We start from the raw sequence: 13,773 nt of genomic DNA, 5'->3' as shown, positions 1-13,773 counted from the left end.
AGAAGTCTGCCAGGAGGCCTTCACAATCCGTTCTACAGGCCCTCTAACATAAGATAGATGTCGATTAAACCGTTGCTTCAACCAATCAGATTTTGAGTTGGTTTCACTAGGGCCCTCTAGCAGGCGTACGGCAATGTCACCGTATTCAGACCCGTTGATTGGATAGGATGGTGTAATATAAAAATCTGAATGAGAGCATCATGGGGCAGCTGTACACATTGGTATGTTTGGTGGTGACCATTCCCGTGTCCACTGCTTCTGTCGAGCGGACATTTTCAGCCCTAAAGTGAATTAAAACTTATGCCAGAAATACGACAGGGCAGGTTTGACTTTCAGCATTAGCTTCGATGGCGATAGAAAGGGACTTCATGATGGAACTGAAGTGCACGGATAATCTGTACGGCAGAGTAATTGAACTGTTTTTGAGGAAAGAGAGGAGGATGGATTTTGTTTACAAATAATCCGAATTTTTGGTGAGTAAAATGTTGCAATTTTCCTAAATAATATTGCAAGTTTATGAGTTATTATTGATGTTTTTTATGTGTGTCGTGGCTGTAGCTGCAGTAGAAAGGAACTTGTTCACCCCTGGTTTGTCTATTCAATAAAGACATTTATTGTGGCTACAGGAGTTATCTATCTGCGATGCAATGGCTCTTTATACTGTATTTCTGCATATTAAGATGGTGTTTATAACCATAAATTAGTTTTTGAGGGGCGGGTTGATTCAGACAGAGCACTACTGAAGGCCTAGGTGTGAAATGCACGGTCCGCCACTGGTAGAGGGTGATAATCAGCTATAAACGTTGACAAAACTCACAGTTACGTTACAGGAAGACCCTCTTTGCTAGGAGGAATGTTAGACTCATTGACTTGACGCTGAATCCCTGCGTGTGCGTGAGTAGCATAGAGTAAGCAACGTTTAGAACGGCATCGATAAAATGAATGCGCAAAGGACAATGCTCAGTGGACGTCATTTTGAGTATATTGAATTATTTTGAATTGGACTCTGACTTGTCGGCCCCTGATTTTGGTGCAAATGAGATCTAAAACAAAGTGAGGTACGGGAATCAGCTGATCAGTCCCCAGCTCAGGCAGCCATAGGTGGCTAACACACAGCAGCAGAGTACTGCACACAGCAACAGACGTTTATTGTTGATTTATGTGAGAAGCTATTGCTTTGTGTGCTTTTCAAAAACCAAAGTTTTTGGAAAAATATTCAGCCCTCAGACAAAAGGGAAAAAAATAAATCCGCCTTAGGAGAGTTAAAGAGTGGAGGGCAGTTCCTGGTGGTGACTGGCAGGTGACCTTACCTCTTGGGGGACCGCCAACAAAAAACAAAGGATATACAGTGATCCCTTGCTATATCGCGCTTCGCCTTTCGCGGCTTCACTCCATCGCGGATTTTATATGTAAGCATATTTAAATATATATCGCGGATTTTTCGCTGCTTCGCGGGTTTCTGCGGACAATGGGTCTTTTAATTTCTGGTACATGCTTCCTCAGTTGGTTTGCCCAGTTGATTTCATACAAGGGACGCTATTGGCAGATGGCTGAGAAGCTACCCAACGTACTTTCTCTCTCTCTCTCTCTCTTGCGCTGACGTAGGGGGGTGTGAGCAGGGGGGCTGTTCGCACACCTAGACGATATGGACGTTGCTACCTTCTGTGTGCAGCTGCTTCCTGAAGGACATGCTGCACGGTGCTTCGCATACTTAAAAGCTCAAAGGGCACATATTGATTTTTGACTTTGTTTTTCTCTCTCTCTCTCTCTCTCTCTCGCTGCTCCTGACGGAGGGGGTGTGAGCTGTCGCCTTCAACAGCTTTGTACCGGCGGTGCTTCGCATACTTAAAAGCCAAACAGCCCTATTGATTTTTTTTTTGACTGCTTGCTTTGTTCTCTCTCTCTCCTGACGCGCACTCCTTTGAAGAGGAAGATATGTTTGCATTCTTTTAATTGTGAGACAGAACTGTCATCTCTGTCTTGTCATGGAGCACAGTTTAAACTTTTGAAAAAGAGACAAATGTTTGTTTGCAGTGTTTGAATAACGTTCCTGTCTCTCTACAACCTCCTGTGTTTCTGCGCAAATCTGTGACCCAAGCATGACAATATAAAAATAACCATATAAACATATGGTTTCTACTTCGCGGATTTTCTTATTTCGTGGGTGGCTCTGGAACGCAACCCCCGCGATGGAGGAGGGATTACTGTAATGCATACATAGTCAAAATCAAAACTAAAGGATAATACACTGCCACACATATGCACATGGGAAACAGCTAAAGGGCCTACAAAATCGTAATTCTACACCAGACCAGGGGGTGGCACAGTGTGCTGACCGTCTCTCTCAGTCTCTTGCAGACCTTTCTTGGGAAATCCTATTTGGTTCAAGCGCCAACAATGATGTCACCTCCGGTCAAGAAAACGCCACTTTCAGTTCCGGCACAGACGATGACGTCACTTCCAGTTCCGGCGCCGATGACGTCATTTCCCGTTTTATCAGTTAAAACCGCCATCTTGTCTCAATGCAAGTCAGTTCTGTTCTAGACTCTGTTCTATGCACATCATGCTACTTCTAATCAACTTTTGCAGCCAGGAAAAACAATATATGGGTGGCTGTCCCAAATCTTTATGACGTCTTTGACTCTTTCTTATCACAACACGTAATCAACAAAAGCAACATGAGCATAAATCAACAAAACTGACATAACAAGAATCTGAGACAAACAAAGGAGGAGCCAGCAGGGTAGCCCCGCCTACAAAGTACAAGGATTGGACAGCACTTTGAAGAGACCGAGCACACGTGACAAGAACACCATAAGCACTTAAATAATAATAAGTCATGATTAACAGAAACATTAATAAAGCAGAAAATAAATACAAGCCAGAGAAAGACTGTGGAGCCGAGCGCCACTATGCTGCCAAACTAAACACAACTGCAGAATGCCGTAAGGCAGATGATCAAGGCTAATTGATTCTCCGGACACCTCAACCAAGATGGCCAGGGGATGTGGAGAGAGGAAAAAAACGAAAGAAAGAAAAACAAGTGGTTTAAAGCAGAGGGTGGACTTCCATCACTCGAAATGTTCAAAAGCCCCCAAAAGTCAGCGCATATGTTTAAGGGAGCGGTGGCTGGACAAAAGATGCCTGTACATATAAATTTATAAAAACATCCAGGGAGGAAATCCCCTCACTCCCAGCTGAAGCACATGCCCCTCAGCCTCACAGTCGCCTGCCTGTAAATGAGCACTTGCTACATAATTGGCTTTAATTGCACCCATCTGCTGCATTTATAAGTCAATCAAAGCCGCAGTCCTTGGCAGCATTTTAAGGGTTAAATGTTTCCTTCTAAACCGTTAAAACAAACGCAGGGAAAAGACGACGTCTCGGTTAAGTGGAAAGAAGGAGTTGCTTACCACTCTGAAGCAGTTTTAACTTTCACTAAGCCACAGCGTGGAGACCTCTGGGGGACGCGGAGCTTTTCGCTTCCTGGCTTATTCCTCGGCTCCTTCAGTCTTATGATAAATTTTGCTCCCCGCTGTCTCCAAGCAGGTTCAGGAGATTTCAGGAAAACAGCCATATAACCAGCGTGATGCCTTGAATTTGTAGTCTCACTTCAGTTTATAGACCGCTGACCATGTTTTCATGGCTTTGCACACAAGTTCATTTAATTGTTTCAACCAGAGAGTAGCATACTGGGACAGACAGGGTCCTCCACATTGCTGTTTTTTGAGTAACACCCCAATTGCAGGATGACTTCATGCATCCCACTCCGGACACCAATGAAATAATAATAATAATGGGAATAACTTTTTTATATAGCACCTTATCATTCTTTTACATGCAACTCAAGGTGCTTTCCACAGATTAACCATCAAAAACAAAGATATATCACATTTACTTGGATAATTATAATTAATTAATACTATGGCAATTTCTAATAAATATAAGTCTACTAAATACAAAATCAACCAGGTATCCATCCCGCTATATCCTAACTACAGGGTCATGGGGGTCTGCTGGAGCCAATCCCAGCCAACACAGGGCGCAAGGCAGGAAACAAACCCTGGGCAGGGCGCCAGCCCACCACAGGGCACACACACACACACACACACACACACACTAGGGACTATTTAGAATCACCAATGCATCTAACCTGCATGTCTTTGGACTGTGGGAGGAAACCGGAGAACCCAGGGAGAACATGCAAACTTCACGCAGGGAGGACCCGGGAAGCGTACCTGGGTCTCCTAACTGCAAGGCAGCAGCACTACCCACTGCACCACCGTGCCGCCCCAAACCAGATCTTGTCAACCAAAATGTAACCACTTAAGTGCAAAACAAACCTTCACTCTAATTTCTAATTAAACGTTGGTGTGGTACACATGCAGAGCAGGTTAGAGATAATGGAAGTAGGAAAATTCGAAAGTCTCCAAAAAAATGATAGTAAAGATCGCATTAGCGCAAACAAACGGAAATGATTACTCTGTGAAATAATGGAACAGCGAAAAGAGATTGAATATATTGTTCAGATTTAAACTTTAAGTTGGAGACTTATAGATCGTCTAATTCGTGTTGCCATCAGGGGAAAAAAAAGTAGTATGTCTTCCCAATGTAGAGGCCTATCTGCGAGAATTAAAAGATTTGTTGGTGAAAATGAAATCCCGCGAGAGAAAATTTCAAGCCCCGCGAGACAAGACTTTATGCAAAGAGATTTGGAAAAGTCCCACTGACATCTAAAACATTTCCAACCACACACACGGTCCTATCATTTCTCATCTGTTTGAATGCTATTGTCAGACACAGTTCGTGTAGAGAGAAAGAAACGATATTCACTCACGGGCAGTTATACGTTGAGTTGTCACGATGGAATTCCAAACACAGAATCACAATTCAATGTGACATTGATGAAAATGTAATTCAAAAAATTGTTTTTACTGACGTTTTACAGTAAAAGTGTAAGTTTAAAAATATGTGCAGAATAACAGAACAAAATCGTATAATACAATGAACACCTATAACGCAACATGAAACATAATTTACTTTCAAATTATTACGTTTTACTATTTTTTACGGAACGCAAAGTTGCTGGAGCGTAGCGCAGGCAGTGGGGGGGAGCAGGGGGTGAAACCCCCTAGTGAAATTAAATAAGTATTGCGTTTTCTGTGTTGGATTTTCTAGATTTCTCAGTTTATGATGCTCTGTTTTAAGGATTCCGATTTTTGGATTATGTTTTAGAATTCATTTGCTGAGGATTGCCTTTTTCACAACACTTGTGCATCTTTTTGCTCTTTTGAGCTTTTATTTGTATTATCTAGCGAATAAAAGCTTGGTTTATAAAGATTTTCTGTTTGCCTTTTTAATCTAAGCCAATGGTTTATGGTCTTCCCTCCTCTTTTGAGAATTTTGTTATATTTTTTCCCCCCAGCTCTGCATCTTTAGGCTTACTCTGGCTAAAGCCAGCAGGTACTATTTAGGGCCTGGCTGGGTTAAGGCGAGGCTCTTCTGGACAGACCATTGAATATACCGTCCTGCTTGAGTTGCAGCTACTGAAGTAACCACCAAGTGAAAAGAACACGGATGTGCACCTTGTCCTGTGCTAACCTTTGGGGCTCCTCTTAAGTGTTGCTCACCTTATTTATCCCACTGCCCAATCCACTTCTTACAAGAGATGGCGTAAACCTGATATCCCACTGCTAACACCAATGAATATCTGTCACAATCTAACAGGACATACGTACCTTGACAGCTCTTTGAATCTTTGCATCCACAGAGTGATAAGTGACACTCCATTCATTTTTTTTCCCCATTGTTGCCTTATAATATGTGCAGATAGATCAGTGAAGCCTGAGCTCATAGTGTCGTCATCTTGTACCTCTAGGATGTTAAAGTAATCAGGTTCTTGTCACTCATGCCTTTGCAGCAAGGTGGTCCTCATTTTCGCACACAGGACACATCACTCCTCACTTGTGTGGTGTTGCAGTCTCCACTGGCCTCCTGGGATGTGACAGAATGTCTGCATGATGAGCTAAGAAGGAGATTTCCATCAGCTCAAGTGACTAATCAGGCTTGTGAAGGTGTCTCCTGCTCACATTGAGGTCGTTCCATTTGATGCCTCTACACTGACATCGTTGATTGCCACATTCTATCAGACAGGCTCTGTAGATGGACCATCCAGTGCAGAGAGCTCATGCTACCAGCAGTCGATGGTGTGATGTTAACAAGATCAGTTTGCATTGTTCAGGCGGGGCTCTGCAGGTTTCTTTCGTGGGTGGTCTTTGCTTGGAAGACATAAAGAAAAGAGTCAACACTGAATCTCACAGATGACTTTTTCTGCAGGCCAAAAGCATTCGATCAACACGGACTTGAAACAGAGTCTTTAAACCATTCATGTCAGCTTTGGCAGAAATAGTTTGTGTTATACTTTTATTTTTAAATTTAGAAAAAGAAATAAACATATTAAATTCTAACCACTTCAATTGTAACAGAACACTCGAGTTTCACAAAGAGCCCCCTCCAATTTAACTTGCACTTCAACCCTACAACCCACTTTTTCCGTGATCATCATGTTGGTAAAGTTTGGAGTCGAGACGGAGTGATGGCACAGCTCAACATCGAGACAGTCCTTACATCCACCTTATTGAACCTCTTAATCTGTTACAGCAAGAATTATCTGAGAGCAAACCAGATCATGACACAGGCAGACGGGAAGTTACGCATCATCTGGGATGGTATGGCAATAGAACCCCACCTGAACCTGGGGTATCTCAGAGTCTCCCTTGACTGGAACCTTACTTATAAGGCCCCATGTAGAAAAGACAATTGTGAATGTCAGCACCCACAAATAACACCCTCAGAAAATTGGCCAATATCACTGATCAACATGCATTTCACTACTGGGATTCCTTCACCTATACTTTAACAAATTTCACTTGCTGACTCCAAATCTGAAAACTGTTTTCGTCTAGCATGTCCCGTTTGTTTAGTTATGATGTTCCAGGTCTTGGACAACTAGGGTGACTGGACAGTAAAGGCGGATAACCATTTTGATAAATGCCAGTAATTCCACCAGGGATGCCACTGAGGTAAATCAGTGCTAACAGCTGTGAGTTGTTTACCTTGTCATTATTAATCTTATTTAAAAATTATTAATTTTTAATTAGCGGAAAAAATCTTTTGTTATTGATTAACAGGTCTTATATGACTCTAAAGCATCATGACACAACTCATACATGACGCTGCAGTAGGTGTTACTGTTTCCTTAACATAACATTGCATTTCAGGACATTTCGTTTCTTAGATTCACAATCACTTTGAAAATTTTGTCAAGGAGATGGACAGAAACGGCGATGTGTTTCAGCATTTAAGAAATAAGTTTGGTCTCAAGAAAAGTGAAGCCAAAATTAAGGAAGGTGTTTTTGCTAGTCCTAAAATCCGTGAACCGATGTTCGACGATGAGTTCAAAAAGAAACTGAAGCCAACTGAATCAGCATGGGAAGCACTTGTGCAGGTTATCCAGAATTTTCTTGACAGTCACAGAGCAGAGAATGAATTAGGCTGAGCTTGTGGAGAACCTGCTGAATGGGAGCCAGAATGTCACTGAGGATGCCTTTTTTACATTCTCATCTCAACTTTTTTCCACCAAATCTGGGCGATGTCAGCGATGTTCATGAGGAAAGATTTCATCAAGAAATAAAGATGATGGAAAACCGATATCAGGGAAAATTCACTCCGAGCATGATGGCTGACTACTGTTGGTTCTTGCAAAGAGAGACGGATGTGCAGTATAAGTGCAGAAGCAAGTGCCTTTATATATTGAGGTATATTGACATACTGTAAACACATATGGTATGGTATTTCTGCTATCGTCTTCTGGTTTGTTTTCAGAATAAACACATCAAAACAGTTTTGGTGGCACATAGTCCACACTCCAGATACTGTGTTGATATTGTGAAATGAATAGCCTTGACACACTAAAAAGGTTTGGGGCTGCCACCCATATACTTGAATCCAGGCTGCAAAAAGGCAGGAATTAAGTACAGATGTGTACAGAGTTGAGTCCAGAACAGAAGTGAGTGAAAGCAGGCTGTGGTCTGGTTTTTATGGCTGGTTCGCGGAAATGACGTTATCAAGGCCAGAACTGGAAGCGACTATTTTGGTGGCGGAGCCAGAAGTGACATCATCGGCCCAGAACCGGAGGTAACGTCATTTGGTCCCAGAAACAGAAGTGACATCTTCAGGGGCCGGAACAAGAAACTGACGTCACCGGGGACGGAAACAGAAGTGACATCTTCAGGAGCAGAACTGGAAGTGATGTCATTGATGCCAGAACCAGGCAGAATTTCCCATGTTTGCTCTGTAAGGATATCAGAGAAAGGTTTAACGCACTCTGCCAACCCCTGGCCTGGCGTGTTATTACCTTCTGTTGGTCCTTTTAGCTGCCTCCCATGCGCACATGTGCAACAATATGTTATATTGATATTCAAAAGTGTCAAAATGTCAATGATGTGTCTTTCACAAACCTGACATGCTAGCTTAATTCCGATTTAATATATGAAATCAGTGTCAAAAACTTAATAAAGAGCTGCTCTGAAGTTCCCAGTAGCAAACAAAAACTATTTTTTTGTAGATCAGTATATCTGGTGGGCCACCAACCCAGCAATCACTCACACTCTGTTATTCCGCAGCAGAATACACGTGCCCAGTTTGGAGCGATCAGCAGATGCCAGGAAACTCATACCATACTCATTTAGAGCTGTCTCAATATCACTGGATGATTAAAACCAACTCCCTTCGACAGCCTCTACGTAGCCAGTATGGCTCCACCAGACATAAGAAGAAATCTGGCAAGTAGATGGGAAAAACAGAAGTATCTAGAGGACCCCAGACTCCCACTGATATCAAAGCTCCTAAATGCCTGAAATCCAGGAAACGCTTCATACACGAGACCCCCTTCCCAGACTCAACAGTCAAAGCAGCAAGGCTGGACTCATGGCACATGCACCTTAGAGACATCAACTCAACATCTCTTGTCTAAAAGTGGGAGAACATCTCCCTGCTGGCAGTGACTTGGACTGGACAACGTGGAAAAGTCTTCACTGCCTATGCACTAGGACTGGCAGATCCAAAGCCAATATGACCAAGCAGGGTACCCCAATGACAGCGATCTCTGTGACTGTGGGGAAAGACTGACCATGGAACATCTCCTGATCTGCCCACACCTGGACAACAAATGCACCATGGAGGACCTCACCATGACCGCAGACAGAGCTATAGCCTGCGCTCGCCACTGCAAGGGCATATAAAACTTTGGTTTAAGGACTCGAGAAGAAGAAGGTGGCACCAAGGTGTCTTACACTTTCAGGGTCCTGGGATCAAATCCCACCCCTGGTCAGTCTGGGTGATCTCCCAGTGAGTCTATGGGGTGTTCCTTCATATGCCAAAGACACACAAATAAGGTTGGCTAGCAAGGACCGCATGTGAGTGGGCCCTTTGATGGACTGGCACCATGTTCGGTGTGACTGGAAGAGAGTCAGGCCCCTGTGACCCCGAGCAGGTTTGAGTCTGTCGTACTTGTGTTAAAACAGCGCTGGAGGCTTTATGAGACCCACAGCTGAGTGACTTCTTTGCACCCTGCATTATTCATATTATTAAGAAATAATTAATTTGAAAGCTATGGTGTCTGGCAGGCTTCTGCTTTACATTGCAGTTTGTTCTTTGGAAGCCGCATGATGGGCATGTTGGATAGATGGATGTGCACAAACACACATGTCGAACACAGGCTGGAACTAAAGAAATGAGAACCTGAAGGTGAATATCTAAGATGAGGAGACCCTCAGGTAGAGGGTTGTATCCTCAAAGTCCCTCATTACCCCACAAAGAACATGAGGTCATGGAAAGCACTAAAATCCCAGATATTCATTGGCTAAAATGAAACAGAAATGGAATTTTAGGGCCGATAGCAATGACCAGTGCAACTGTAATAATCTGCGTGTCTAGCGGGGAGCGTTAGGTCCACAAATGGAGGAAGTTCGCAGTCGGGATGCATTTTGGAATAGAAGATCTGCTTATAAGTGCCACCTAAAAGCCACAATGGCAACAAAGTAACAGCAACAACAAAAACCCAATCAAGACTCAAGTGCTTATTCTATACTTAATCATCCACAGGTCACAATGGGCACTGGCCGGGGGCCACAGGAGCATAGGGGCCCACAATGTTTCTGATGCCTATGTATGTTTCTATTTTGCTGTCAAAACAGGGGTCCCAGCACACTACTTTGTTCTGGGGGGCCCATGATGCTGTTAAGACGGCCCTGAATATTCATCCAGCGTACAATCCATGTCAGTCTCTGCGAGGAAACTTCACAGAAATTCAGCAGGATGACTGCACTCCCTTTGTCTCACTTGAGCCCCATCCACACTGCCATATTTTCATTAAAAAAAAAAAAAAAATCAGCGATTTGTCTCCGTTTTCACCTTTCGTCAACACCACCCTGGCATTTTTAACCGCCGAAAACATAAAAAACTTTCTCCAGATACTTTACGCAGCATCTGCATTGTATTGTGGATGGGTCGTTTACTGAAATCAATTCTCTAATTGCGCCCTGATTGGTTCGTGCAGACTTCTTGGATCCTGATTGGATCCTGCTATGACTCATTCACTGATTGGTCGCCAAGAAGATATAAGTATTCCAGCATAGCAGGCATAGAAGAGCTGCTTTTCATGGTGCTTGTTGGGCTGCTTACTCATTACGTTTTGTGAAGTTTGAATGCTGCATACAAGCGTAAAAAGCAAATTACCAACGGTAAGCTTTACGATATATTCCCGTGGCCGGCCAAATGTGAAAAATTCAGAGCCCTGTGAATATCAGAGTGTAAATAATATAGTCGACCGCAGTGAGGTTCATGGCTGGTGAGGCGCTGACGCCTTCAGAGTCAGATTTACAAACATATGAACCCCAACGAGTAGCTTATTGACTATTCAGTTGGCAGCCTGCGCACTGACCACTGGTTATGTTTCAAGTCTCATCAGCATTCTTTATGCACACACAGGTAAGGTACATGTTTGGCTAAGAAAGAAAGAATTACATGTATAGTGGAGAAAGAGAAAGAGCAGAGAGAGCGCATTTGCTCCTCACCCTCCATGTGTTCTAAATTTGCTGTTGCAATTCCACAATTCATATTCATGCAATAAAAATGAAAGTATTGAGTGGTGTACAAAAAAAAACGGATTTCAATTTTGACCATAATTGAAATATTTAGGGGGCGGCACGGTGGCGCAGTGGTAGCGCTGCTGCCTCGCAGTTAGGAGACCTGGGTTTGCTTCCCGGGTCCTCCCTGCGTGGAGTTTGCATGTTCTCCCCGTGTCTGCGTGGGTTTCCTCCGGGCGCTCCGGTTTCCTCCCACAGTCCAAAGACATGCTGGTTAGGTGCACTGGCGGTCCTAAAGTGTCCCTAGTGTGTGTGCCCTGCAGTGGTCTGGGATTGGCTCCAGCAGTCCCCCGTGACCCTGTAGTTAGGATATAGCAGGTTGGACAATGACTGACTGACGGAAATATTTAGTTGTTTTTAAAAGCTTCTAATTCTGATGCTTTAATCAATTTTAGTACAGACTGTTCAACAAAAGGAGAACAAGAAAAACAAAAGAATATTTTATTTAAGGTCAAGATTTAGTTTAGTTGGCAGACATTTCCCTAGACCTTGGGGACACTTTGAACTAGATTTGACTGGATTATAATGGTGCAGTCATCTTTAGTTAGTCCTTCACCGTTGACTTGAATGCATTTCGACAAGTTTGGCGGTGTTTGCGAACACTTCCGTGATTTCTCCGAACTTGAGGCAAAGCGAACACCGTGGAGTTTGTTCATCATTAGTGAAGAAGTAACGACGACTTAAAAAATACCAGACTTCCCATTTAATGCACATACGAGGGGGAACCCAAAAATAACAAGAATTAAAAAAAAAAAAAAATTCGTAAATTTCTCAGAACATTTCCAAAATGTATTCACCCTCAAAATACTCTCCCTGAGTCACAATGGACTTGTCCCACCGCTTTTTCCATTGTTCAAAACTGCTCTGAAACTCTTGCAAAGTGATAGCCTTCAGTGCCTCCGTCGTTTGCTTCTTGACCTCCTCTACATCCTGAGAACACTTTCCTTTAAGGTCCTTCTTCATTCTTGGAAATAAGAAAAAATCTCAGGGTGCAGGGTCCAGGGAGTTGGGGGGACTGTTGTCATCTGGTTTTTCATGAGAAACTGCTGCACACTAGTGCTGGGAGGTATACCAGTTCATACCGAAAACCGTTTTTTATTTTTGTTATGATATGGATTTTTCTTATACCGCAATACCGGTTTAAATAGCCTAAACGACATTCGGAATGTGGCGCAATGGGAAACTGTTTAAGGGGGGACCTTTTTCACTGCTACACCACTAAACACGCATGCAATGGAGTACATGCATTAGTGGAGGTATTGAGTGGTGAAAATGGATACATTTTGAAACTGAAGCTGTAGCAGACGATAAAGTTGAACATGATGACACAGAAGAACTTTTGCCAAAAAAAGGAGCCGTGTCTGTTGTCTGGAGATTTTGGTTTTAAAAGGTCGGATGTGGACCAAACAACTATTTACTGCAAATGGTGTTGAGCTAAAGTTGTCGCCGGAGGCGGTAACATGAGCAATTTGCTGCACCACCTTAGCCACAAACATGCTTTGGAGTACCATGAATATATGGAACTAAGATTGGCGTCCTCCACGTAAAACGTAAAAAGCTAGAGGACACTCGAGTCAGACGTCACTCGTAGACGCATTTGCTAGAGGACTGCTTACGACAAAAAAAGCAAGTGGTGGATCGAGATAACCAACGCCATTACAATCCATATAGCTAATGTGTCAGTGGACAGAGATTGTTAACATTAACAGAAAGTGTAGTTGGTTTACAAAAAATATTTACGCTTTATTCCTTTTCTAAGACATGTTCAGTGCAATACAACTTTTGACAAGCACCTCTGGATATTTTACTAAGTCTAAATGCCTCTTTGGATGGTTGAAAATATGTTGTCAAAATTATAGTTTAAGTTGTTTGCAACATTTGTTCAATAAAATGGTTCTATATTTTGACTACAACTGTCATGCAATGTGATTCCTTCTCTTCATTAGTGCCACCCCTTTGAAAACTACCACTTTATGGGGCCATGCAAACTGTTTAAATACTTGTGTGCACATTAAAATGTTTTCTTGTACAATTCTCATGACAGTGGAATACAGTAGGTTATTCTTAGCCAGTCTACTGCAGTAATTGCAGTACATCCACTCATGCATGGGGGAAAAAATACCGTGATAATTTTGAAAAATACCGTGATATAGAATTTTGGTCAAACCGCCCAGCACTGCCGCACACTCAATGCTGTGTAGACTGGCGTGCTGTCGTGATGCAGAAGCCACTCGCCCAATTGCCACAATTCGGGTCGTTTTCTCCGCACTGCATCATGCAATCGCTTGAGCACTTTAAGGTTGAAAACCTCTTGCCTGGCTCAAAGCTTCTTCTTTGAAAGCCTCTCGAAACACTTGTGACAACTTCTGCTGCTATTTATTCCAAAAGGAAACAGAACTTGATGCAAACACGTTATTCCTTCAAGTCTGCCATTCACAAAATTGATGAAGACGGTAACAGAGGCTCAAGAAAAAAAAAATTGCACTGACCTTACAAACCTTTCCCCAAGGACGCCACTTGGCCAAATGATGGAGAGAGGCAAACGTCACAACTAATGCCCCTCCAG

Source organism: Erpetoichthys calabaricus, chromosome 2 (genome assembly GCF_900747795.2).
Source record: "Erpetoichthys calabaricus chromosome 2, fErpCal1.3, whole genome shotgun sequence".
Classification (NCBI taxonomy): domain Eukaryota; kingdom Metazoa; phylum Chordata; class Cladistia; order Polypteriformes; family Polypteridae; genus Erpetoichthys; species Erpetoichthys calabaricus.
Note: the sequence above shows the minus strand (reverse complement) of the source record.